Raw genomic sequence first — 18,396 nt, 5'->3', positions numbered from 1 at the left:
TACGCCCTTTCTGGGCAAACTCCTGGTAAAGCTGGCCACCTCTCAGCTTAAACGTCATTCAGATTCTGTTGGCTGTCTCCATGATCACCAATCTGGCTTCAGAGCGGCCAGAAGCACGGAAACTGCTCTCCTGAACATCCGTGAAGATCTGCTCTCCAACCTGGACTCTAACATTCCCTCTGTCCTCATCCCTCTTGATTTCTCTTCTGCCTTCGACATGGTCAACCACACCATCATGCTCAACCGTCTCTGTGATAACCTGGGTATCACTGATCAGGCTCTGGCCTGGCTTATCTCCTTCCTCTGATCGACCCGCCCAGGTCCAACTGGGGTCCTTCCTATCATCTATCTTCCTCTGTACCTGTGGGGTTCCCCAGGGGTCTAACCTCTCACCCTGGCTTTTTAACCAATACCTGGCAACTTTTGCCCACTACATTGCCATTTTCTGCTCAAATTTCCAGTGATATGCTGATGACACTCAACTCATTTTCCGGCTACCCTCAGCCACCTCCTCTCCCTCTCATATCTCTGACTGCCTTACTGCCATTCAAGATTGGTGTGCCGCCAATGATTTTTGTCTGAATGCCAGCAAGACTGAGATCCTACTCATCGGCACACCATCTCCATCCTTTTCCCTCACTCTCTGGTCGGCCTCCCTTGGCCCCCCTCCTACCGCTACCTGCGAGGCTAAGAACCTTGGGCTCATCTTTGACTCCATACTTTCCTTCTCCGCCCATATCTCTGAGGTCTCTAAAAAGTCAAACTTCCTACTGCACCTCCTCAGAGGTACTCTGCCTTTCCTCTCCTTCCCCCAGAAGCTCATGGTATCTCAAGCTCTGGTTCTCTCTAGCTTGGACTATTGTAACAGCCTCTTTTTAAATCTACCTGCCGCTACTCTCCGCCCTCTGCAACTAATCCAGAACAGGACTGCGAGACTTGTCCTTGGCCTCAAGCCCTGGTATCGTATCTCTTCAGCCCTGAAATCTCTCCATTGGCTCCCAGTGGATGCGAGGAATAAATTCAAAACCTATCCCTCTGCAAATAACCCCCCCCCCCCCCCCTCACGAGCTCTTCGCTCCTACCTCGAACTCCCTCCGGGTCAATCGTTTTTCAAAGAAACGAGCTGGGGGTATATCTTTCTTCTGCTGGGGCCTCCGTCTGGAACAGCCTCCCTGACATGCTAAAACTTGAGGAGAACAATCTCCGGTTCCGGAAGCACCTCCAGACCTTACTCTTTGCTTCTGCCTTCTCTCCCCCTCTTTCCTGCTGACACTTTCAGCAGTGTCTCCCCTCTTCTCCTGGCACTGTGCACCTGGCCACCCTCATTCCCCTGGGCCCAGGTACCTGCTCACCCTGCCACCCTCCTGCACTGCCTACTGGCCACCCCTTGCACTGGTGGACTGTATCTGTACCCATACAGCCCCCCCCTTTTCTCTTTTTCTGCACGTGTCACTCACCCAGTCTGTTGCTATAAACACAGCACTTGCCACTTGCTGGCTGCACTACCACTGTCGATTGCCTCCATTTTCTATTTATTTTTATTTATCTTCTCTGCACTTCACTCTCCCCATTCCATGCACTTTTCCCTTTCCCATGGACTTGCGCGTTCTCAATGTCACTGGGCCTAGTAAGATCGTTGTTGTTTTTGTTTCCCCCCTGTTCCCCTCCCTTGCCTAGTCGCGCTCTGAAACACTTGTGTACGAGCATGATGCAAATAAAATTTCTAATGCTTGTTAATCTGCTTAGAATCACATGCTGTGCATATGGTCCGACATCCAGGGGTAACCGCAGAGTATTGCATCTTGTCTTTCGGGGGACCGAAAGGGGACGTCCGCATAGGCGTGTCTGAAACACTATCCCTATCGTGACGTGTGTAGTACCGAAAATCCATCACGCGCCGAAGTCCCTCAGATTGTTTTTTTCCGCCCAGATAACTGGTCGCCCTATGGTAGAGCTCTTCATGAGACATTGTTTATCTTACCGAATTGTCTGTTTAATCCCCGTTAAGTCGCTTCGTCTATCAAGAACATCTTCGACAAAAACTACGGGGGTACCATCTACAGCTGTGGATTCCGACACCTAAGATCTGGCGTTCGGACCTCCACGTGGTTGGGCCTACTGGCCGGCCTACACAGTAGGGAGAGTGGGCTCGGGGTTTGCCATACTGCTATGTCTTTCCTCTTTTCCACTTCTTTCCTTTTTGGTCTGGTCACCCTTCCCTTCTGCTATGGAAAGGACTCCATTTAGATTCTGCCCTCGGTGAAGGGTCAGATATCCGTGGAAAGACGAGCACACTTTGTGTAGGCTTGTCTCCCCCTAGAGCACTAAAGCGGTTTTCAGCGTTAAACTCCTAAACCTAATCCCTTAAGGAGCGCCGGTTGAAGCAGTGGGCCGCGTACGGCATGTCACACATGGAGCCTCCCTCCCTTGCCGCGACACCAGCCGAAAGTGACGGGGGTACATCGGATGACCAAACGTCCAACACGGACGTTGTAGACCTTGAGGCGGACGATTCTAGAGCCACCACGCCCGTCCCCGACCCTTCCATGCTCCACTCCGGTCTTGCTACAGGGACCACACCCAGTGACAGGGGCATACAATCACACCGCACAAAACACAACCCAAGCGCCCTCCTCGACGACCTCATCGAAGAAGGCGCAAGCGCCATCGGATCGATTTGATCCGAAGCCTTCCCTGCATCCGCAGCACCGCATGACTGGGCTTAATAAACATAACAAAGGTGCTACTCCCCAAACTACACATGCTGAAGTTTCTGAACAAGAAACTTCGACGAGTTTCAAGGTTTCCAAGGCCCGTGCAGGCCCGAAAACTACGAGTAGGCCTCGAACTACGAGTAGGCCTCTACCCGAGAAACCATCATCTGAGGCTTTGTCCCCCGAAGATTCAATAACCATCAGTAAGAGTGTCAATAGGATTGCTACGGCGGTGGGCCTAGTACCAGTTTCTCCCACAGTTATGGGCCAATCCGCCGAAAGGTTTTCCACAGTTTTGGAAGACGATCCTGAGGACTCTTACGAAGAGAGCCAGGTACCCCTCTCAAGCACCCTGAGGAGATCCTCTGAACACCTTTGGGCGGAGGACCCTGTTCCTGCTCAGCTGGGTCCATTTGGGTCATCCAAGTGGACTACGGAACAATTTGAGGGGTATATGGATCGGCTGGAGCAGGTTTTCGGGGCTTCTGATCAACCTCCGCCAAAAAAAGCTCGGGTAGACCCTAACCCTCACACACGAGTTGCCCAACACCTAGATGTTCAACACTATGTTGATTATCAAGAAGATGTCCAGAAGGACACGTATAGAGACATCTATACAGAAGAAGAGGAGACTTCTTTTCTGGACAATTATGGGGAAGACCAAGGCGCAACGGACAACTGGGAGGACCCCCCAGCAGGACGATCGCAATTCTGATATCGTTTTCCTCGACTCTTCCCCATCCACACCGGTTCCGCAAGCTCCCCTGGTGGATGATCAAATGGCTTTCAACAACACGTTGAAAAAAGCAGCGGAATTCTTTAAAATTGCCACGCTTGAGGCATTGCCTGAACAGGATTTCGCGGAAAACATTATTGACAAGCCCCCGGCTAGCCAGTCTATTTCCCTCTTGAGCTCTGTAAAGAGACGGCTGGCCCCACACCCGCTCAGACTAGGGCTGTGAATCCAAGGGTCGAAAAACTCTTCCGGCCCTCCCCCACCGACCCGCTTTATATCAAAGGACACGCAATCCCGTACTCGCTGGTGGTGACCAACACTCGCAAGAGAGCAGGGGTTCCCCTTGCCACGGGAGAGTCACCCCCGGACAAGGAGTCCAAAAGGTTGTATGCCTTAGGCAAGCGGGTCACGTCGGCGGCTGCTTATACCGTCCGGATTGCCAATAACACGACATTACTGGCAAGCTATGTCGACGCCCAATTGAACCTACTCCAGGAAGGCCTCCAGGTGGTTCCGGAACCAACCAGAGCCAAGCTTCTCGCCATTGTCTCTGAGGGCAAACTTGCCAATCAAAATGGTGTAAAGAATACCCTGGACTCCGCAGAGATAGCAGGCAGGTCTCTCGAACAGGGTACTCTCCTAAAGAGACACGCGTGGCTGCGCACGTCGGGTTTCAGGCCTGAGACCCAGGCATCCATCAATAAACCCATTGAAGAGGCCAACCTCTTCAGAAAGGCGGTAGACGATGCGTTGGAGACAGCCAAGAAGGAGCATGAGACTATTAAGTCGCTGCACCAGATTTCCCAAAAACCCTCTTCAGAGGGGCAGCAATTCTCGGCAGTCCTTTCGAGGGCAAGCCCGTGCCGCTCAAAATAATTTCGACACGGGCAACTTCACCGCAAGTCAACCGGCTGCAAGCCCCACTTACTACCCCCAGAGGGGTCAGAAGCGCGGAAAGAATAGAGGCAGAGGCTCCAATTCCAGAGGTGCGTCAACCTCGGGTCAGAAATTACCACCAAGTTCAGGTCCCCTCCCATGTTTCCCCGGTCGGGGGGCGATTAACATCTTTCCTCAAGGCATGGGAGGGGAGTAACTTCAGACCAGTGGGTATTAAAGACGGTCGCCCACGGTTATTGCATGGAATTCGCCCAACCCCCACAGTTCAGACCGCCGAAACATCAACGCCTTTCTCCGGAACATCTGCAGATCCTGGTCCAAGAGGTGGAGGCGCTGCTGGGAAAGGACACCATAGAAGCCGTTCCGATTCTTCAGGTAAACAAGGGTATTTATTCAATATACTTCCTTGTACCCAAAAAGGATCTCACCATGCGTCCTGTTCTAGACCTGCGCCCGGCGAACAAGTTCATAAAGCCCCAGAAGTTTCGCATGGTAACACTTCAAGAGGTGATCCCATTGCTAAAACAAAGGGACTTCATGACAACATTGGATATGAAAGATGCATACTTTCATATTTCAATGCTGCCAGCGCACAGAAAATTCCTAAGGTTCGTGATTCAAGACAAACACTACCAGTTCAAGGTACTCCCCTTCGGCATAGCCTCTGCACCACGGTGTTTACCAAGGTCCTGGCATTGGCAGCAGCACACCTGCGCAGACTTTCAGTTCCAGTTTACCCTTACCTCGATGATTGGCTCATCACGGGGGACTCGTTCGACGTTTGTTTTTCGAACACCCAAAAGACAGTAGACCTACTGTTCAGCCTGGGATTTTCTATCAACGAAAAGAAATCCCGCTTAGTCCCAAGCCAAGTAAAACAGTTCCTGGGGGCCCTAATTGGCGCGCAAGACGGTCTAGTCTTCCCTTCCAGCGAGAGGGTTCAGAACATGTTCTCTCAAGTTCCTCAGTATGTAGCCCGTCGGGAGGTGACGGTACGCAAGACTATGCGTTTGCTAGGGATGATGGCGTCATGCATATATTGGTCCCCCACGCGCGGCTGCGCATGTGTCCCATGCAAGAGTTTCTCAACAGCCAGTGGTGTCAGGCCAGCGGACAATGGGAAGATCTGTTAGTTGTCTCGCCAGCCCTCGTTCTCTCTCTCTGCAGTGGTGGTCGAGGGAGAACCTCTTAAAGGGGAAAACCTTCACCACCCCTGCAGTGGAAGCCACTCTCATGACAGATGCATCTTTCACAGGGAGGGGGCTCAACTGCTTCAACAGGCAGCGCACAGAGCGTGGTCCCCTCAGGTAGCGTCCAACCATATAAACCTACTGGAGCTACTAGCAGTGTTCAAAGCATTGAAAGCCTTTCAGGAGCAACTGCAAGGGAAGACAGTGCTGGTCCTTACCGACAGCACAACAGCAATGTATTATCTGAACAAGCAGGGGGGCACTCACTCTCCGGGGCTATCCAAGCTGTCCCAAAACATCTGGATACGGGCTCTCAAACACAAGATGTTCCTGATATCCCAACATGTTCCAGGGGAACTCAATCTTCTGGCAGACGTACTCCGCAGAGATTTTCCTCTGCCAGAAGAATACGAATGGCGTCTGCACGAAGACATTGTATCCCAAGTCTTTGCAGAATGAGGGTTTCCAGAGATCGACCTATTCGCTACTCAGGAGAACGCCCAATGCCCAGATTACGCCTCCAGATTCCCCCAGAACCGATCCAAGGGGGAACGGTCTGTGGATAACTTGGTCGGGGAAATTTGTTTACGCTTTTCTCCTCCGACTCCCCTTCTGAACAAGATGGTGAACAAGATGCACCAGGAACCAGTCACCATGATTCTGGTGGCTCCCATGTGGGCCCGCCAACCCTGGTTCGCGCATCTGATGGAATTGTCCCTCTCCCCACCAGTCAAGCTGCCCTGCCCGTACATGTTGTCTCAGGACAGGGGGGAGACACTGCACCCATGCCCACAAACTCTGAATTTAGCATCCTGACTCCTGAAGTCATAAGAGTTTGGACATCTTCAACTCCCTCAAAGATGCATGGACATACTGAGGGAGGCAAGAAAGCCTAACACACTTTATTGCTATGCCAGCAAATGGAAACGTTTTGTCATTTGGTGGAGTTCCAAGGGCATCAATCCCACCGATTGCTCGCCTTCACACATTGTATTATATCTAACCCATCTGTTGGACTCTGGGTTAGTCTTCAATTCCTTAAAGGTTCACATAGCGGCGTTGTCAGCCTACACCACGTCACAGCAAAAGGTGTCGTGGTGGAAAATACCTGTGATTAAAGCCTTTATGGAAGGGGTTAAAAGTATTTATCCCCCATCACTCACCCAGCCCCTGGGTGGGATCTAAACGTGGTTTTAACTAGGCTCATGGGACCCCCGCGGTTACCACTGGATGTCGGACCATATGCACAGCATGCGATTCTAAGCAGATTAACAAGCATCAGAAGACATGCATTACTTACCGTAAAAGCATTTCTGATGATTGTATCTGCTTAGAGTCACATGCGCCCTCCCTGCCTCCCCGCTCGGGGTGGAAGGAACATAGACAACTTACTACTTTCTCTCTTCATGTACTCACTCACTATAGCTACTTTCTCTCTTCATGTACTCACTCACTATAGCCTTGGGCTCCCTCATGGCAGAAAAAATACAATCGGAGGGACCTCGGCGCGTGAGGGATTTTGGGTACTACACACGTCACGATAGGGATAGTGTTTCAGACACGCCTATGCCGACGTCCCCTTTCGGTCTCCCGAAAGACGAGATGCAATACTCTGCGGTTAAGACCTGACTTACAAGACAGCCTTTCTAGTAGCTATCACTTCTATCAGAAGAGTTAGCGAACTACAGGCCCTCTCGGTCTTGGACCCCTTTGTTACAGTCCACAAAGATAAAGTAGTTCTGCGCACTCATCCCAGATTTGCGCCAAAATTTATTTCAAAGTTCCATTTGAACCAGTCAATCGAACTACCCACGTTCTTCCAGAGACCTACTAACATGGCCGAAAGAAGCCTTCACACACTAGATGTGCACAGGGCAGTCGTGTTCTACATGGATAGAACTAAACCACTGAGGAAAACTAAACAATTCTTTGTTTCAGTGGCAGCTGGTAGAGAAGGGGACCCTGTCTCTAAATCAGCAATATCAAGGTGGATTGTCAAATGCATCACACTATGTTACACTCTGGCAAAGAGAGAACTGCCCTTCAAGCCTAGAGCACATTCTACTCGAGGCACTGGGGCATCTATAGCATTCATTGCAAATGTTCCCCTAGAGTCCATTTGCAAAGCGGCAACCTGGAGTTCTGTACACACCTTTACACAACACTATTGACTAGACACTCATTCTAGGTCTGATTCTGGTGGGACAAGCAGTACTAAGACATCTTTTTTCTACTGTTCCTTCTCACAACCCACCTCCAACTCCGGGTACTGCTCGCTAGTCTATGCACAGCATGTGATTCTAAGCAGATTAACAAGCATCAGAAGACATGCATTACTTACCGTAAAAGCATTTCTGATGATTGTATCTGCTTAGATTCACATGCGGGGTGGAAGGAACATAGACTTCTTACTACTTTCTCTCTTCATGTACTCACTATAGCCTTGAGGGATTTTGGGTACTACACATGTCACGATAGGGATAGTGTTTCAGACACGCCTATGCCGACGTCCCCTTTCGGTCCCCCGAAAGACAAGATGCAATACTCCGCGGTTACCACTGGATGTCGGACCATATGCACAGCATGTGAATCTAAGCAGATACAATCATCAGAAATGCTTTTACGGTGAGTAATGCATGTCATATCATACCCTTTCCTCAATGAATGGCTGGTGCCAGTGGTTTACTTTTAACTACCATGGTGTGCATTTACCACGGGCTACGTTCGCAGCTGCAGTAAAGCACCCAAGGGTGCCATTTTTGTCAAAATTTCCCTGGTCTTCTTTTTTCCCCATTTCTTTGTGCAGTGGTCCTTTCTTGAGATTTACTCAGCGTGCAAAACCAGGTTTGGTCCCTTTGGTCCCTTTGTTCATTTTGCCTTTGGTGGGATTTACGAGTGAAGCCCGCCTCTGGCTTCAGGGTGTCTGGCAGGGGCAGGAAGCGAGGGAGGTGCCCGAAACTCCCTGCGCTTTGGCTCCCAGGAGACAAGAATGCACTCTTACGTGATTGGCTAAGAGGAACTTGAAGAGGACGCCTGCTGCAACTCCTGGACCGTTGGTTTGCCCGGTGATCCCCCCCCCCTTCAGTTGGTCGGACCAATCAACTCCAAAGTAAGCCACCTGGACATCCTCTCGGAGCTAGTTGAAGTTCCACTGCAGTTGCTGCTGGAACCCAATAGTCAGCGAGAGGTACACCAGATTGTGTGTGTTGCTTTTAAGCTTGCCGAGAGCTCCAGGAAGATCCTCCGAACTCCCAGGAAGCAGGACTGACCGCGCCTGAGCCCCCTCAACAGATTGCAGGACCCCATATGCAAGGAAAGCCCATCTTGACAACCAGTGTTGCTATTTGTGGGGAACTGAAACACCGAAGTACCACTTGTTTGAAGATTGCAGTTGCGCGCGGTGACTGTCCCGTTGCAGTGCAGGAGTCCCCAGAAGTCCTCCCTCTTGTCCCCACGTCTGAGGCCCAGGAACAGAAGTCATCTGTACTTTTCTTAAATCTAAAGGTACTGTAAAGTATAAGAGAACGTACCTCTTGTTGTGCCGCCTTGCTTGTCCTCGTTGAAGACTTGTCTTGGTTGCATCTGTAGAGTTGCCAACAGATTCTTTACCTCACAAGCCTAATCAGCGTGTGGCCCTACTTTGATTTTCTTATTATTCTCCAAAGACTTCTAAAACATTGTGCAAGACTTTTACTTAACTGCAAGAAGTGCTTCAGTTCACTTTGACGTTTGCTAACTTTACATTGGCTGCTTCAGAGGATTTGTGTGATCTCTTGTTTTACTCTAATAACCTTTGCCTTTGACCTATTTCTAAGAATATTCTAAATGCAACAGTGATCTATTAATGTCCCCAGCACACTAACTATTGAAGTCACCTGAGGGTGTAGGTTGTGTCTGTGGCCCATCCCAAAAAAGGTGCTTACTGCTTTAGAAACCTAAGTATGTGTATTTTGAAGTACATTTGTGTGTTATATTGCTCCCTTCTGAAGAAGGCTTACTCTAACTGATAAATTAATAATCGTTTAATCAAGAAACTTTGTAAGAGTTTATTTGAATACTTATCACTGTGAATCTCGGTGTAACTCCCCTTCAGCTCACATTGACCTCTCTTGAGATAAGCCTGGCTGCTCAACACCCTACCAACCTGTGTCATAGAGACCTATACCAAAGGTTGGAGTCCTGTTGCCAGGAGGTCAAGAGTTTTTGTAGTCTCACCAAAAGGGTACTGCATACAATCTTGCCTAACAATTGCTCTCATAAAGATATTGACCTGTACCTAATCACCTGTTGGTTTCAGGACTGGTTTTAAATTTTCTAAAGGTCCACTTAGCCACTCTTTCGACGTACACCACCCCCAGAGCAGGATTTCGTGGTGGAAGATTCCTGTGATTAAAGCCTTTATGGAGGGGGTAAAGAGACTTCATCCCCCTATCACCAACCTAGCCCCCGGATGGGACCTGAATGTTGTTCTTACCGGACGAATGGGATCTCCCTTTGAACCATTGCACATGGCTAGCCTTAAGGCACTCGCCTACAAGATCGCCTTCCTAATGGCGATCACCTCTATAAGGAGAGTTGGTGAACTGCAGACCCTTTCAGTTCATGACCCCTTTGTCACGATTCACAAAGACCAGGTTGTTCTGCGCACACACCCACGCTTTGCGCCCAAATTTATCTCAAAGTTCCATATATACCAGTCCATAGAACTTCCCACTTTTCCCAAAACCACTAACGAGGTTGAGGAGAGCGGTTATTTATTATCTGTAGAAAACAAAGCCACTAAGAAAAACAAACCAGTTATTCGTGTCAGTGGCTGCTGGTAGAGAAGGGGATCCTGTCTCTAAGGCCGGTATTTCCTAGTGGATCGTAAACTGCATCACACTTTTACACTGTTACCTAGAGAGATCTACCCTTCACGCCTAGAGCTCACTCGACTCGGGGCACAGGGGCTACCATAGCATTCCTTGCAAATGTTCCTCTAGATTCCATTTGCAAAGCTGCAACCTGGAGTTCTGTTCACACCTTTACACAACTCTACTGCCTAGATAAACACTCTAGGTCTGATCTCAGGTGGGACAAGCAGTGCTACGAATCTCTTTGCTACTGTTCCTTCACACATCCCACCATCATCTCTGGGTACTGCTCGCTAGTCTATGCACAGCATGTTATTGTAAGCAGATCCACAAGCATCAGAAGGCATACATTACTCACCGTAATCGTATTTCTGATTATTGTATTTGCTTAGATTCAGATGCGCCCACACTTCCTCCCCTGTTGGAGTGGAAGGAGCATAGGCTTCTTGCACCTTCTCTTTTCTGTACTTGCTCACACAGACTATAAGGCTGCCTCATGGCAGAAAAAATCAAGAGGTTGGGACCTCAACGCGTGAGCGATTTTTGGGTACACTACACGTCGCATTCGGGATAGTGTTCGTCTTGCCCATGTCGAGGTCCCTTTCGAGCTTCAAAAGAAATATGCAATACTCTGGGATTGCCACTAGATGTCGGACTATATGCACAGGATGTGAATCTAAGCAGGTACAATCATCAGAAATACGATTATGTTGAGTAATGTATGTCATCCCAAGCCTAGGTACTTACCTTGTTCTTGCTATGGGATTTTGTGCTCCTGCAGGACTGCATTTAAGCTGTTACTTGCAACCCCCTTTCAGGGCACCCTAGATCTCATTGGGTTGAACAACCCCTTGGGCCCCATCTTGATACAAACTATTGTAGGTACCCTCAAAAAAGAAGAATCCTTCATAGACTTTGCTCGGTCTGCTACCCACTTGCTGCCCTCCTCCCCAGCCCTTGGTCACCAGATCCCCAGTGCCCCCCTTGACTGTGTGTATCACCTAGCATAAGGTTGGATGTCTGAAGCCTGTTTAAACAGGGGTTAATTAAAGTTACGCGAGTATTCTAAAAGTTTGCTTACCTATTACAAGAGTTTGGGTATTGTTTTTATCCTACTTTGATTTAAAGTGTGACTCCCTTTATTGCATTATGATTTAAAGGATGCACCCTTTTTGTTATACTGTTATTTTTACTGTGATTTTACTGTGCATATAAAATAAATGTTACTGCTATAGAACTCCTAGTGTGGTGTTTCCTTGAACTACCTTGTATGCTCTGAGTTGTGTGTGCCTTACTGTTGGGGATTTTTACAAAATTCCACCTTAGGTAGGACTTTAGAAGACTCCCACTTGGGACACATGGTTTCAACTCTTAGTGCAAGCCTTCCCCACACACGTTTTGTTGGTAGCAATGATTGAGCAGCTAGGCTCATCTTAGGAGGGAGCTAGGGCTGTAGAGAGGTACAAAGAACTTATATACACAAAGGCCAAAGAAACACTAACGCACCAAAAGTTGTATACAAATAGTTTCTTTTATATATACATTAAGGTAAAGGTGATGCTTAAGAAAGGTAAGTACTATAACGCACAATAAGTAACTTAGAACAACTTATGCAATCTTTACAGTAAGTAAATCACTTTGGTAATACTTTTAGCATGACGGTATGCAATTCAAAGCAAAGTAAAAACACATTGGTAATAACTTTCAGAACTGTGGTGGAGCCTCGGGGTCGGGGCAGCTGCCCACCCCCTTAACTCCCACTGGGTGCCCAGTGAACCCCCAGCCTCTCGCTGGCACCCTATTATCTGCCCGCCCCCCAGCAGCCAAAAGCTGCCTCCGCTAATGTTTCAGAATATCTGTTTCCAGTACAAAGGAATGAAACAAAAACCAACATAAAGCAAGTAAATACTAGTAAATTCACAGAAGCCTTGGGCTTTAGCAGTCCACCTCTATTTAGTTATGAGTGTCTTGTATTCAGATTGGAGGGTCAAACAAGCAAGGCACACGCTTTAGGATGTCCAAACGTTCCAGAGGAAGTCTTCAGTAACCAGTGAGTACACTCTGTTGGTGAAAAGGCTCCCTGTAGGCACGCAGTCGTTCGGCATGGGCAAACTCCCAAACACACGAATCGGCAACAAAGGAGCAGCAAAGCAACTCTAGGTAAGTTCTACTAGGAGTCTCACAGTATCTTGCAACTGAAGAAGAGTATGCAGCATGATGCCCCAGGGATGCAGCAGACCCTGTCACCAGATTCTTGGGCAGGCAGACGAAAGGACAACACAGGAATGGATCTTGCAGCAGCAGTCTAGTGAGGCTCAAGGAAAAGGATTATTCATGTTTCTGAGAGTTTGGCGCCCTTTGTAAAATACCAGTGAAGAACAGTTACCGCCCGGTCTATTCGTCTTGCTTTCTCCGTCATTCTGGTGAGGTGACTTGAAGGAGTGGAATCTTGCCTCTGGAGGGTCCGGAAGTAGTCCACCAAAGTTTCGGGCTGATTAGATCTTCGGAAGGCGATGCACTGCACAATGGCCACAGGTCCCAGGGTATTGGTGGTTTGCAGCCTATGCAAGTCGCAGCTCGTTGTGGGATGGCTTGAAATGCAGGTCGTCTTGAGACTGATTGGACCCACCACTCTAAGGGAGAGAGTCACTTTGAAGAAGCGGTCGGAAAGCAACGATTACTCAGAAGGCATCTCCGGTCATCTGGAAGAGGATGCATGCATCTCTTTACTTCCTCCTTCAGTTCTAATGCTCAACTTGTCTTCAGCCTCAGAATCCATGCCTCCGATGCAGTAGCCCCACCAATTGGCACCCACACACCATTCATACTGTGGGTGGTGGCTATCCTTTTAGGACATCCAGCCTCCCTGTTGGAACTGGTTCCAGGCAGGCACAGTAGAAGACAAAGAACAGCAGAGTTTGAGTCCTCCCCAGTTTCCTGTCCTCTGACACGCTGGCGGGCTTCACAAAGGGATCCAGCCGAAAACAAAAGTCAAACCAAGGCCTCCCCACCCTGCATGGCAGAAGGTGGACCAAGAAGGGATGAGCCATCTGCAATTGGGGGAAAAAAGAACACTCTCCTCATTTTGGGTCAATGTTGACCCTTCTGTGCACTACCGCGGCTGTGAGTACAGGCTGGGAGTAAAAATGGTACGAAAGTAGGTAGGATACAACCACTTCCCACCAGCCATTCAGATTAGTTTGTCACTGTAACCAGCAAGTTACATGAGCAGTGAGAACGGGGATACTGTGCAACCCCTCAGCACTCCACATAAGGTGAGTGTTCTGATCTCACAATAGAAAGGATACTAAATATCCCCCTGCCCATGTGAACTTGTGTCCCCACAAGGTAAATAACAGTAAATAAAAAGTGAAAAATGCACAGTATTGTGTGCTTCAAAAGTCGGACGGATTCTACCAAATTTGGAGGAAAAGATGTCTAAAAAAAAAAAAAAGGTATAGAAAGAAATAGACGTATCCCAAAGATAGGGTAACGGAATGAGTGAGGAGAATTGACACAAAATCCACAGGTGCAGCAAAAAGTGCTGGGGGACTGTACGGCAAAAATTGATGAAGTAACCTTGTGGGAGACTACACAACCCTTGTCCTTTTGGTATTTGGTAACCCACCTTTTGGTATAGGCCTGTACTACACAAGTTGGAAGTGTGACTGAACAGTCAGGTTTATCTCAAGAGGGGTAAATGTGAGCTGTAGAGCTGCAGCAATGAAATCCACAAATACAAGTAGCCAAGTAACACACTCAAGGTTTTTGTTATAGTTATTTAACAGTAGTTTTTAAATAAGCATTCTTTAAAAAGGGCAATATTGGTAAACATCAAATATACTCTAAAATACTTTTCCAGAATCAACAGAAAGCTAGTAGATACTCTTTAGAGATGCGTCTTACACACTTCGTAAACCCTGAGGTGACTTCATTAACTAGGACAGTAATGGCATTTATATATCACTAGTACATTTTGTAGATTCAGACAGGAATGGTTAAGGGAAGGAAAAAGGTTAAACAGGTTCCCTGAGCATGTCAGCACTTAAATCTCCCAATGAACTCTAGATTTTAAAAAAACGTTCCCAGCAATAATAGTTAAAAACCAAGTTATCACCTCTGAGGAGCCGTAAATAACAAGGTCAAATGGACTAGAAGAGTCTGCAGGGAGCCAGGACAGCCAAAGTCAATTGGAGCACAGTCTGTGGAGCTGAGGCACGTCTTAGATAACAAAGTCTTGCACAAGGTTAGAGTTTGTTGAAGACAAATCACTGTAGGGTCACACGCTATTACACTTGTGAAGGGTATAGCTGAGATCAACTCTAAAAAAGTAGCTACTGCAAGTCTCAACTGAGAAAAGCAATCTAAAGACACTGAGGTAAGTACCCCAAATCGGAACAGTACCTTTAGTTAGAGAGTGGTCCAGCTAGCTTCTGTATGATTGCAGTGATGCAGATCCTGGGTTCCTGGCCCTCAGTCGTGGGGACAAGAGGGAGGATGTCTGGAGGACTCCTGCGGCAGCAATTCAGAGTTCAGCGGCAGCTATGGGTTCTTTTATAATCAACTGCACTTCGCGGTTTCAGCGCCCGGTAAATAGCACCACCGCAGATCTTGGACACCGGTTGGGCTTCCTTCACTCCTTGAGTCCTGCACTCTGGTGAGGGGACTCGAGCTCTGGTCGTCCTCCTTCTGGAGGGTCCTTCTATCCGGCTTGCAGACGTTGCACTCGACTACGGATTTCTCGACCCCTGGCACTCTGTTCCTGCAGCAGCAAAGAAGTACAGCAAGTCTGGGAAGATGGTCCAGTGGAGTTCGTCTCAGGGTTAGTTGGTCGCACTAACCCAAGGGAAGAGGCCGTCCTGTCCGGAGTGTTAGGCAAGATTGTATGCAGTACCCTTTGGGTGCACTACAACAACCTTGACCTCCTGGCAATAGGGACCCAACCATTGGTATAAGTCTGAACTACACAGGTTGGTAGTGTAGCTGAACAGCCAGGCTTATCTCTCTCAAGAGGGGTCAATGTGAGCAGTAATTTTGTGACAGAGTTTCACAGTACAGTTATTCAAATAAACACATACACTCAAGGTTTCTTAATAAAACAATTATTAATTTATTTCAAAGTCCGTTATATAAGCCTTCTTCACAAGTGAGCAAAACATGTAACACTTAAAATATACTTCAGAACACACTCTTCGTTTCTCTAAATCAGATGATACCCATTGGGGATGGCACACAGACACCTTCTACATCCCCTGGTGATTTAAATAGCTAGGACACTGTGGACATTGATTTATCACTGGTACATTTCGAGCAATACTGAGTTTGGTGCAAAGGTTAGGGGAATAAAACAAAGGTTAACAAATAATTCATGAACAGGTAAGTACTTTTGAAACCTTCCAAAGTTAAGTAAATTAACCCTTTCATGGGTAAAAGATAAAGCACAGTCGGAGGTAAGAAGAGTCACTCAGGGAGCCAGGACAGCCAATGTTAATTGCACAATGGCCAGGGGAGCGTTAGATCTTCTTTGCAGGTAGATAATAAGTATTGCACAAAGTGTTTAGAAATGTCTGTAGAACACTTAAAGGGCCACAAGGTGGGAGGCTTGTGAAGGGCAAAACTATAGCAACTCTGTAACATAATAACACAGGTCTCAACTGAGAGCAAGCAAGGCTATACAACAAGAGATAAGTTATCTTAGACTTGACAGTACCTCCAGTTAGAAGAAATGGTTCCAGCTGGCTTCTGTTCCTGTACAGCTCTGCGATCCTGTTGTTCCTGAGCCCCATTCGTCGGGACAAGAGGGAGGACGTCTGGGGACTCCTGCTCTGCAATGGGAAGGTCAGTGGCAGCAATGGGCAAACTTCAATTCAGCGGTGCATCAGCGTTTCAGTTCCTTGTGTCTGACAGCAAATAGCAACACTGTGGTTCTCGGATACCACTCTGGACTTTCCTTGCATCTGGGGTCCAGCACTCCGTTGAGGTGGCTCAGGCTTGGTCAGTCCTGCATCAGGGAAGTCCGGCGGATCTTTCTAGCGCTCGAGTCCAACTTAAAAGCAACGCACACAATATGGTGGTCGTCTCCCTGGCACTTCGGTTCCAGCGGCATAAGTAGTGGAAGTACAGCCAGCTCTGAGAGGATGTCCAGATGGGCTTACTTTGGAGTTGATTGGTCCCACCAACTCAAAGGCAGTGTTGTCCTTGCAGGCCTTCTCTAGTCGAGGCGAATTATGAGCTTCAGCACAGCAGCAGGGCTTCACTGGGCAAACCAACGGTCTTGGAGTTGCAGCAAGCTACTCTTCCAAGGTTGTCTTCGGATTCCTTCATCCAGTGGTCGACTCTGCCTTCCAAGCCAAAAAGCCTTGCCTTTTATGCAGGTTTCTCCCATTTATTTCAGCCTAGCTGTCAATCACACAGCAGGGTGGCTGTCCTTGCCTGACAGCCAGCCGGCCAATCACCTTTTGGGTGCATTCCTGTAACCAACGGTATTACGCACAGGGAGTTTCGGGCACCTCCCTCACTTCCTGCTCCTGCCAGACATACTGGAGCCAGAGGCGGGCTTCACTCGTAAATCCCACGAAAGACAAAACAAAGGTAAATCTCAAGAAGGACCTTTCCAACAAGAAATGGCGAAAAAGGAGACCAGGGCCATTTTGACTAAATGGGCACCTAGGGGTGTCTTACTGCAGCTGCGAACACAGCCCGTGGTAAAAACACACAATGGTAGTGAAAAGTAAATCACTGCCACCAGCCATGAATTGTAGAAACGGTAACATAAAAATGTTACATGAGAGACTAGACAAAGGGGATACTAAGTAACCCCTTCAGCACCCTATGGTAAGATAGTGTGTGCTGGGTCTAAAAAGTTATAAAAGGTAAGCAAAGTCAATTTCACTTCACTGCTCTCTTGGTGAAACTACTGTTTCCAAGAAGGTATTTAAACCTTTGGGAAATCAATGCGACTTCCCTGGGCCACTGAATGTAAAAATGCTGCCTATGGAGTTTGTCGGATTACAAAGTTAAAAGAAACGCAGAGTCCAAATCACAATAAAAATACATGAGAGGGTGAGAGAAAGGGCTCACTCTCCAGGTTAGAAATCAAAAATTCCTCAAGTCCAGCAAAAGTGCTGGTGGTCTCTAAGGTAGAAGGGAATGAGCACATTTCTGAGAATTCTCCCTAACACAGAGCTTCTCTTGTTGATCAGAAAAGAGTTTCAGCACAGCAGCAGGGCTTCACCGGACTATTCAAAGGTCCATGAGGATGCAGCAAGCTTAGTTCACGGGTTCTTTCTTGGGTTGTTCTTCCCAGTGGTCGACTTTCTTCAGTCCCAAAACCCTCGCCTTTTTAGCAGGTTTCTCCCATTCATGCACAGCCTACGCTGTCACTCAAACAGCAGGGTGGCTGTCCTGAAAGCCAGCCAGGACTGGGTGCATGCAAGCACTCCTAAAGACAAAGGACAGGGGAGTTTCGGGAACCTCCCTCACTTCCTGCTCTACCAGACACACTGGAGCCAGGGGATGGTGTTTCAGTACTGAAGCCCACCAAAGGCAAAACAAACAGGGCTCAAACCTAGTTTGGTGCGCAGAGTAAAACCCAAGAAAGATCTCACAAGTAGAAAATGGTGAAAAATGGTCACCCATGGGTGCTATACTGCAGCTGAGGATTCAGCCTGCGGTAGAAAAGCACAATGGTAGGAAAATTAAACCACTGCCACCAGCCATTTAAAGTAGTGAGGGTAATTTAACAAATTCTACATGAGACTGTATGATAAGGGGCTACTAGGTAACCCCCCAGCACTCCACATATGATGGGGTGTGCTGAACCTACAAAGAGAAACGGTAAGTCAATTTCACTTTACTGTTCTGGGGAACAGTAGTTCACACAAGGAAGGGCATTTAAAGCTTAAGAGAAATCTAAAGGATTTCTCTGTGACACTACACTGAAAGTGCTGTGTCGCCATACAAAATGCTCGGCCATTGCTAACAAACCTTTTGGGTAGTTCAGGCCA

At 48.0% G+C, this 18,396-nt stretch overlaps 1 protein-coding gene across 19 annotated transcripts in view; it reads left to right on the top strand.

Moving 5' to 3' along the window:
* The window catches only part of GAPVD1 (GTPase activating protein and VPS9 domains 1), a 1,092,811-nt gene that overhangs the window by 1,056,926 nt on the left and 17,489 nt on the right, over positions 1–18,396 (top strand). The gene's annotated exons all lie outside the window — the stretch shown is intronic.

Source organism: Ambystoma mexicanum, chromosome 8 (genome assembly GCF_040938575.1).
Source record: "Ambystoma mexicanum isolate Mex_15411 chromosome 8, UKY_AmexF1_1, whole genome shotgun sequence".
NCBI classification, from domain to species: domain Eukaryota; kingdom Metazoa; phylum Chordata; class Amphibia; order Caudata; family Ambystomatidae; genus Ambystoma; species Ambystoma mexicanum.
The sequence above is the reverse complement of the archived record's forward strand: the minus strand, read 5'-3'. Positions and strand labels throughout refer to the sequence as shown.